Here is a 9399-nt window from a genome sequence, read left to right as displayed (position 1 = left end):
GGCTGTTTAGTGCTATGCCATTTAACCAAATCATACCAGTGGATCATCCTATTGGACCTACCTATCTTGCTGTAAATTGTTGTACTGAGAATGGTGCCAAGTACAGGTTGCCTCGTATGGAGTGGGGGTTGCATTGCTGTGGTTCACAGGCACCATAGCGGCATCAGACTGTTGGCTGCTTCCCTCATTTGGAAACTTGCATGGTGTTACCTGGCACCCTAAAATATGGCAGGAGTTTCTATTTCTTACTTGAAAATGCACATTTAATTATCAAACATCTTCTTCCTAGGCTGCCAATCCTAACATCTCACCTATCATGTATTTAACCTATAACTTTTACATCTATAATCCATCTGATATTGATTTTGTAGACAATATGATTTAAACGTGAAGATGGCTTATGATTATAATATATCTAATATATATGTATCTTTCAAAACAACTAAACCAAAAGAACTTCATGGAAGGTCAAGTCTTTATGAAAATAACTGAAGATCCACAGTCTTTAAAAAGAAATTTGTATGTTTATTTTGACAACAAAAAGATAAAGTGTTAAAAACTTGTAATTCATTTTTGAAAATCATTTTAAAAAAACTCAAAGAAACAACATAAAATTTGGAGGAAGAAATTTTGCATGAATGAGCCAATCTGTTTTAAATGCAATAGCACCTATGAATCATAAGAAAAACATAAATTGTTCAATATAGTTTGTTCAAATTAGCAAGCGGATTTTAGGGGCATGTATCCAGGAAAATCATAATGAAGCCCATTACTTTGCACACTGTTATAATAGAAAGGAGAAAAACAAAGAAGCAGGTGAACCCTATCACAAATGCCAAAATAGCAATAGTTTAAACAACTTACAGTTAGGAAATTTTTTTATGTGTCATAAAGTGTTTGTCTACAGAGGTCACATGTCTCAAAATTACCTGAATTTCTTAAACACCTGATATATATTTTTTCATTCATATTTTCCAGTAAGAATATATCCATCTTTCCCTAGAAAATATTTTTAAGATGTTCACCTGGTAGTTAACGAAGGATGTGCTCATGTCATTATCCTACCATCACACTGTCATCCTCTAGGCCAAGGAATTAAAACTACTTTACAGAAATTAGATGTAAAATACAGCAACTGAAGGGAATTACAAATTTTCACAGATACCATTTTGACTTCATTTGGATGAGGGAACGGAGTGCTGTGTCTGTACATTATAGCCAAAAAACAACGGAAGGGGGCCACTCCCTGTACGTCTACAAGCCCTTGGAGGAAATATAAACTGAAATACCGTATACTGCCACTTCACGATGTTTATAAAAACTTAAAATTCATAGACCCTTTTACTGAGAACCTCTACTCTCTTTGCATGTAAAATAACAGATTGAAAAAAAAATTCAAGGGGCTGTACTGGAAATAACATACATATTTATGAATCAAGTCTACTTCAAATGCATCATGTTCATACATTAATACAGTGCTAAAAACCACATAGAAAAAATGTTTAAACACATCCTGGAAAGAATACCATCTACTTAGGGAGTGATTTACAATGTATGGTATTTTCCTTTGTAGAAGCAATAAGAAGTCCCTGTGTGTGTATGGTTGTAATCTTAGTGTAGTGGAAGAAACAACAGATGCTTCTGGGGAGGGAAACTAGGTTTAGTGAGAGTTAGGAAAGTTTTCCATCCACTTCCCCACCTCTTTGGAATTTTGTGTTGCATGAATGTGTACTGCCTGCAGGAAAAGAATCAAGCTACCTTTACGAGTGATCAAAGATGGAAACAGCTTCCATTGATGGGTAGATGGACCCAGCTGCTCAAATAAGTCTGAATTTAAATGCTATCTAAAATGGGCCTCGGATGCTGAATGTCAACTGGAAATAATGTCAGCTCGAGTTAATGGGCATGACTGCGTGATAAATACCAAGACAGAGTCACCGCAAGCATTTGTTAAAATGAAATCATGACCAGTGTACTTAAGCAGTCTCCTGTCTCCACCAAAGAGAGAAGAGGCGGGGGGAGGGGGGAGAGACAGAGACAGAGACACAGAGAGGGAGGGAGGGAGGGCAGGAGGGAGGGAGACAGAGAGAGAGACAGACACACACACACACACACACACACACACACACAGAGAGAGAGAGAGAGAGAGAGAGAGAGAGAGAGAGAGAGAGAGAGAGAGAATATTCTTTCCGCGTGCCTAAATCACAGCTTTTAAACCCACAAGTGGGCAGGCAGAGCAGAGCAGGACTAGTCTACATGCTACTCCTTGCCTGGGTTGCACTGATTTGCTCCTTGGCTTTAAGTACAACATATTAATTGTTACGATACATACGTGTGGATACATGCACACTGTACTCTAACTTACTGGCAGCGGATAAGCAGGTGACTTTTAGATTACTCAGAGAAGACTGTCAAGTGCTGTGTTTCCTCAGTGGCTCAAGGCTCACTGAGACGTGTGTCAGGCGTGTTTTCACAATGACAAGACCTCGAGTCTACTTGACCCTTTTTATTAACCTGAATGCTAATATATGATTTCTTTTTTACTGAGCAATATAAATGATGTTTTTCCTCATAGGTGTGCCCTTGCTGCTCCAACACACACACACACACACACACACACACACACACTAAGAAGAAGAAGAAGAAGAAGAAGAAGAAGAAGAAGAAGAAGAAGAAGAAGAAGAAGAAGAAAAAGAAGAAGAAGAAGAAGAAGAAGAAGAAGAAGAAGAAGAAAGGAAGGCAGGCAGGAAGGAAGACAACCAGTGTAAACACTTCAATTACATCCATCATTTCCATAACAGCGATAGTACATTTACATTGAAAACTTAAGACATCTGTGATAAGGGGCTAGGACTATTGCTAACAGTACTCCTTCCCCCAGAGTATTGTATTTTCTGCTTGTGCAGCTGATACCAATTTTAATATGAAGCCAGGTGTGGTGTCACATACCTTTAATCTCAGCACTCAAGAAGCAGAGGCAGGTGATCTCTGTGAGGTCGAGGTCAGCCTGGTCTACAAAGAGAGCCCAGGACAGCCGGGCTACACAGAGAAACCCTGTCTCAAGAAAAAAATTTTAATATGAATTCTCTTGCCAAAAATCTCTGAAAGAACTGGGTCTGCTGGGTTCCTCTGCTGCTTCGGTACCCACTCATTCTCACTCGGTGGGGTTCACATTCTCCTGATCTCGTATGTCAATTCCCTTCGATAGGACATGCTATGGAGTCTATAGGCAACAAGCCTACTTATTGATAATGTAGCTAGTAATGTCATCATTTCCATGCCTCATCTCCACCTGCCTGAAAACCTACTTGCTACGTAAGTATTCACATGTAGACCAATTGCTTTCAGCATTGGCCTGCACTTATCTTCTAACTTAATGAAATGGATCATCCGACTACATGGTAGCTACACTTTCAAAATCTCATTTATCCAAGCACATTAACGCTTAAGGAAGACTAGCGTCCAGCCTCAAGAACTGGAATGACCGCTTTCTCTATCACTTAAAAGTAACCAGCACACTTAAGGGGGATGGGCACACTAACCAGGATATGATATTCCGTACTCACATCTCACAAGGGACCTTTGAAGGCTAGAAATTATTTTTTTTAAACTTTTACTTGCAACAGACTAGCATGCCCTAACTGCAGTAAAATGACAAGTTGCGCCTAGGTGGCATTACATGAAAATGAGAACAAGGTGACGACTAAAGCCGTACAGTAGCATCCCAATGTTTCGCTTTGTAACATTAAAGTTGAAAATGTTATCTCAACGTCCCTAGGCACAGCAGACGGCCCAGAGAAGACATCACTGATCCAGAGTGTAAGCTGCCTGACTCCAGATGCTACAGTTGCCTGGCCAGGTGGCCTGGGCAGCGGAAGGTAAGCCATGAACAAGAAGGCTCGGTGGCAATTGGAGCCGAGAAAATAAAGTGGCCAGGGCCTCTGTGACAGGACCTTGAAGATCCATCCTCTTTATCCTTTAGAAATTGGAGGATTGTATTCCGAGGAGACTCTTCTGATGAAATACCAGGACAATATTTTTTTCTGTCTTATTTATCTTTAGTAAGAGCTGTGTACTTTCTCATGGGCTGAGTGTTTTCTCGGGTACAATGTTTTGTCTGCAACTATGACGGTAATTTGCGAGTGGAGTAGCAGGCTATGGAAAGTGTGACATTTGATCTCATGGTGAGGCATAAATTCACTGGGCTTAGAGTTTCTAGGGTTGATTACTGTCTACACCTAATACATCTCAATTAGTCACAAAAAAGTATCAAAGCCAAGGTCCTAGACTAGTAATGAGTATGAAGAAGGCAAAATATATTCCGGTTGGATTTTTTTTTTACAGTTTTGCTGAAATTGTTTGGTATCCCTTCCACCCTGTTTTGAACCTCACCCTTTAAGCATGTGTCACCATGTCCAGAAGAGCTGTTTTAAGATGATAATACTTTTCAAAGTGGCCACAGGGCTAGAGAGATCCTAAGGGCATGAGTCTACATAGAGACCACCTTCTGCCCACTGATCACTGTAGAAGACAGCTGATGTGCAGTGTTTAATCCTTAAAAAAAAAAAAGGGTCAGGGGGAGGAATATGCATCATGAAACCTTTATTTTGAAGCTAGCAAAAATTAAATTTTAATAAGTTTAATCAACTTGCTTAAAGATGCAAAATAGATAAGAGATCCACCACTTAAATGTATGCCTGGGTTTAGCTCCCATAACTTACTATGTTACAAGGAGATTGAAGGGTTCCAAACTTATCATCAGCGAAAAGAGCACGGTGGCATATGCAAGATAAATGATCAGATTAAGGTCAGTAAGAACTACAGCCGACACTCCCTACCTTTCATCTACAGCAAACAGTTATGCACGCTAATGATAGTTAATCTTACCTGAGCTAATATAATGAATAATTTTGAGATGATACCTATAATAACCAGGTATAATAGCCAGCCCTAATGAAAATTTCTCTCTTATTTATGCGACCCTACTTAGTAATATCTCTAGTTAAGTATTAATGTCACAACTTTCTCCTGAATAATTATTTAGTAATAACATAAATCTCACCTCTCCTCTTTACAATGTTACCACTCCTGTTGTTTAAAATAAAACCCTGTTTCAGTCCTTAACTTCTGAAACTATCAACAGATACTTACTAGGTTATTCTTGGGTTAATCATAAAGTCTAAACTAAGTTGCCCTTAGTTTAGATATAAACCTGGATCTTATTATGGAACATAATATAACAAAATATTAACATAATTTATGGATAGTTTCATATCATAAAAATTTGACTTGGTCACAGAAGGAATGGACTTACACCTGGTGTAGATCATTGTTTTAATTTGTCTACTCGAGCAAGCATGCGATTGATATGGTATCATTTCTGTCACCAAACAGTAATCTCAGAACTGTAGAACTCCGGTCTGTAGACTTTCCCTGGGTGTTTTTCTCTACAAATAGCTACAAGATCATGATTTCCTAGCAATTCTGAAGACAAACCATAACTTAGAAGGCTACACTTTGTGAAAGTTCAGTGTCAACTACACCAGTATTTTAAAAGTAATTATAAACTGTGCTTCCAAGATCACAAGGTTAAGGTAATCCCGACTCTGCACAACTGTGGCCATCTCAAGGAACATTTTCAGTGATGGTGTCTCACATCGTTCGCTGTTATTTTATGCTCAGTCCTTGAAACAGCTCATCAGGTCAAAAGTATAAAGAGTAATATTCCATGGCCTATTTGAAAATGAAAAGGCAGAAATATGTCATCTCTTGTGCAAGGATAAAAATCAAAGGACAAACACGCGGACTAAAAATGCTGAACCATGTTAGTACTGACAAAACTGGCCAGCCTCAGGAAAAATAAAACAAAAACAAAAAAACACAAATGTCCTTTGGCAATAATTCCTCAGTAAATACTTCCTATTATATGAAATACTTAATGGCATTAAAATACAATTAATTTGCAGATTCTTTTTACTTTAGTATAACAAACAGTATTATGAACTAGTAAAAAAAAAGAAAGAAGGAAAGAAATCTGATACTGTTAGGTTATAGATAAATATCATTTCTTCCTTTTCTCCCACTTCCACTGCTAGTGTTTGATTTGAGTAATTCTTTCTGAACCTCAGCAGAAGTAGCTCATCTCCTTTTTATTATGCAGCTCCCTAGCTTCAGGCACAGCTATTCTACTGGCTCAGCCTCCTGCGGTCTGGGGCTATAGCTTTACACCACCAGAACTAGAAAAATATATATATTTTCAGGACCTAGGGAGATGGTCAGTAGTTAGGATACTTCCTGCTCTATCACAGGACCCTGTTTCACCTGCAATTCCTAGCACCCACATGGAAGCTCACCGTCATCAGCAACTCTAGTTACAAGGGAACCCATGCACTCTCCCGGCTCTGTAGGCACCAGATATGCAAGTGAGCAAGTGGCGTGTAGAGTTGCATTTGAAAAGAACACTCATACTCATAAAATAAAAAAATTTTAAGTAAATCAAAATATTTTATATAAGCTACAGATGGCCAAAAATGCATAAAATGATGCTGAGTGTTCTTAGCCATTGAGGAAATGAAAATCAGAGCTACAAAGAAAATCATTCAATAGGAAAAGTGCCGGCTTTACAACTATGATAAGCTCGGTCCAGATCCCCAGCACCCACATGAGTGCCAGCATGGGGGCATGCATTTGGAACTCTAATACTGGGATGTCAGGATCCATGAGAAGTAGGTCCCAGGATCTTGCTGGGCAGCCAATCTAGCCCAATCTAAACTCAAGGCTTAATGAAAGACCACCTTGTCACAAAACTAAGGTGAGAGTGATAAAACAAACAAACAAAAAACTACTGACCACTGGTTTTGAAACACACACACACACACACACACACACACACACACACACACACACACGTCGCAATCACACATGCACACACACAAGCAATCACATATGCACATACATGCACATGTGCATATACAAGCGCACGTGCAATGGCACACAGAAACATATAAGCAAACATTCACATACACTCAAACACACACACAAACACTGTATGCTAAAAGTGTTTATAAAATATCTGCATTGGTATTACCCCAGTCAGAATTGCTGTCATCCAAAGAACAGAGGTGATCACTTGGAAAGGGTGATATGGAGGAAAGAGACTAGAAAAAGGGTTTTAATTGTTTTTTTTAATTAAAATGTATTAAAAAGAAAAAGAAAAGAAATGGTGGTTTAAAACAAAAACCAAAAACAGGAGGAAAAAAACTGCTTGCTCAGTGTGGGCCAAAGAGTAAACTATTAAGTCACTTTGGGAATCAACAAAAAAAATTACTTTAAAAAGGAAAATAGAATGTCCTGGTCTAGATATACCACTTCTTGGACGTGAGAAGAATCATTACTGACAAATAACAGGTACACCTGAACACACATTTTTGGTGTGTCATTGTTCACAGCAGACAAGTACAGAGTCAGCCCAGGTACCCATCTAGGGATGAATGACTGAAGAACACGTGACATATACAGACATAAAGGAAAGTGAGACTATGTCGTTTACCAGAAAATGAGCAGAAATAAAGAATGAAAGATCATTATGTTAAAGGAGATATGCTAATGCCACAAAGACAAGCATCATATTTTCTGTCATTTGTGGAATAGATGAACTACCGACCACTGGTTTTCAAACACACACACACACACACACACACACACACACACACACACACACACACACACATGCAGATACAGATTTATAATTTATGTACACATGCAGAGGAATGAGAAAAGTAACAAGAAGATACTAATAATGAGGAGTGAGAATAAAGTGGGGAGAGGATGAAAAAGAGTAATAATAGACGTGGTGACTGTGATAAAGGTACATTGTATTCTTGTACAGAAACATAAGAATACTGCGTCTCTGTTCTAAGTTTGAAAGCTCATTTTAGGCTCAATGAAATCTGTATCCTCTCCTGGCCACCTCCCCAGGGTGGAAAGATATAATTTAAAAAGTAGCTTGTTGATAAACAAAAAAGAAAAGCCCTTCACTAATCTCATTTAAAATTTCTTCTGAGAGTATGAAGAATTGAAATGGTTAAATATGAAATAATTATAGCAGCTAAACTTAAGTGTAGACGTAGTACCTCTAATCCCAATCATACAGAGAATTCAAGGCACACACTTCTAAGATTGAAGTGCTTTTATTCTTCTTTCAGAGCACAGGGATATTATGTCCTCAGCTATCGACATAAACTAGACCAGAAAACAGTAGTTCAAGAAAGAAACACACATCCCTGCCTTTTCAATAGTTGTCATTTACTATTTAATTTGAGAGCCCCTCAGCATCAGAGAAAGAAGTTATTTAATTAAAAAAACAAACTACAAAGTGTTGGAGAAGGTTGTGTGTTTGAGTGTGTGTGTGTGTGTGTGTGTGTGTGTGTGTGTGTGTGTGTGTTACTCATTTGGCATCATAATTCTAAGATCCTTTAGATTTTGACAATGACATCTTTTGTATTCTTAAAACAAGAACCAAAATAATTTTTATTTTTACACCATATTTTTCTTTTTACAGAATCTAGTAATAGTATGTTTCACGAAACACTTTTTAAAGGTTGTATTATCAGCACGCAATGCCCAAAGTCTCTATGAAAGAAACATATTTTATACACAGAACAGGCAAATTAGAAGGTATTTTTCTTACTCAAATTGTCTGTTGAATCAGACATCATGAATACATCACTTGAAGAAGTAACCTAATCAGAATGTGTTATTCAATACCTTGATTTGGAACTCTAAATCAAAACCAAGAAGTTAAAATAAAAATTAATGTCTTAAAGCAGCCAGGAATTATGTGCATAGTGCATGGGGGGCCCAAAGCCAGATTGGCATTCAAAGCTGTTGCTAGCACTTACCCTGGTTGTAGCGAGTCACCGTTATCTGCATATGTCTGATTACGCCTTTGTGCCCATAGAGCATGTGTTTTTTCTGTACTTTTGGAATAAATTGCTCTATTTCCTGAAGCCACCATTAGATAGCAAGTGATTGCTCAATATATCACTGAGGCCTAAAGAAAGAACAAGCACATAACTCAAAGCCATCTGCTCTCCCAAATGCTGTTTACTGAGTGAATCAGGATGTGTTTAGTCTGTGGGTTTGTATAAACTGGTCAGGTGGGGGAAAGCAACGTTGAACACGAAAAGTGAGTCTTCCCAGATGCCCATGGGTTATTCATAACAGGGTCACTGAACACAAGGTTCCTGGAACTCCTCTGTTTATTGTTTGCTCGCATCAAGGTTAATAACATTGACTGTGTGATGTGTGCAAGAGTCATCCCACATCCCTGTAACAATCCAGTTATGAAAACAATTAGTCGCATCAGCCACAACCACGGCACCGCAGAATATTCTGAAG

The sequence above is a fragment of the Acomys minous genome (assembly GCF_964271855.1).
Source record: "Acomys minous genome assembly, chromosome: 9".
In the NCBI taxonomy this organism is placed as follows: domain Eukaryota; kingdom Metazoa; phylum Chordata; class Mammalia; order Rodentia; family Muridae; genus Acomys; species Acomys minous.
Note: the sequence above shows the minus strand (reverse complement) of the source record.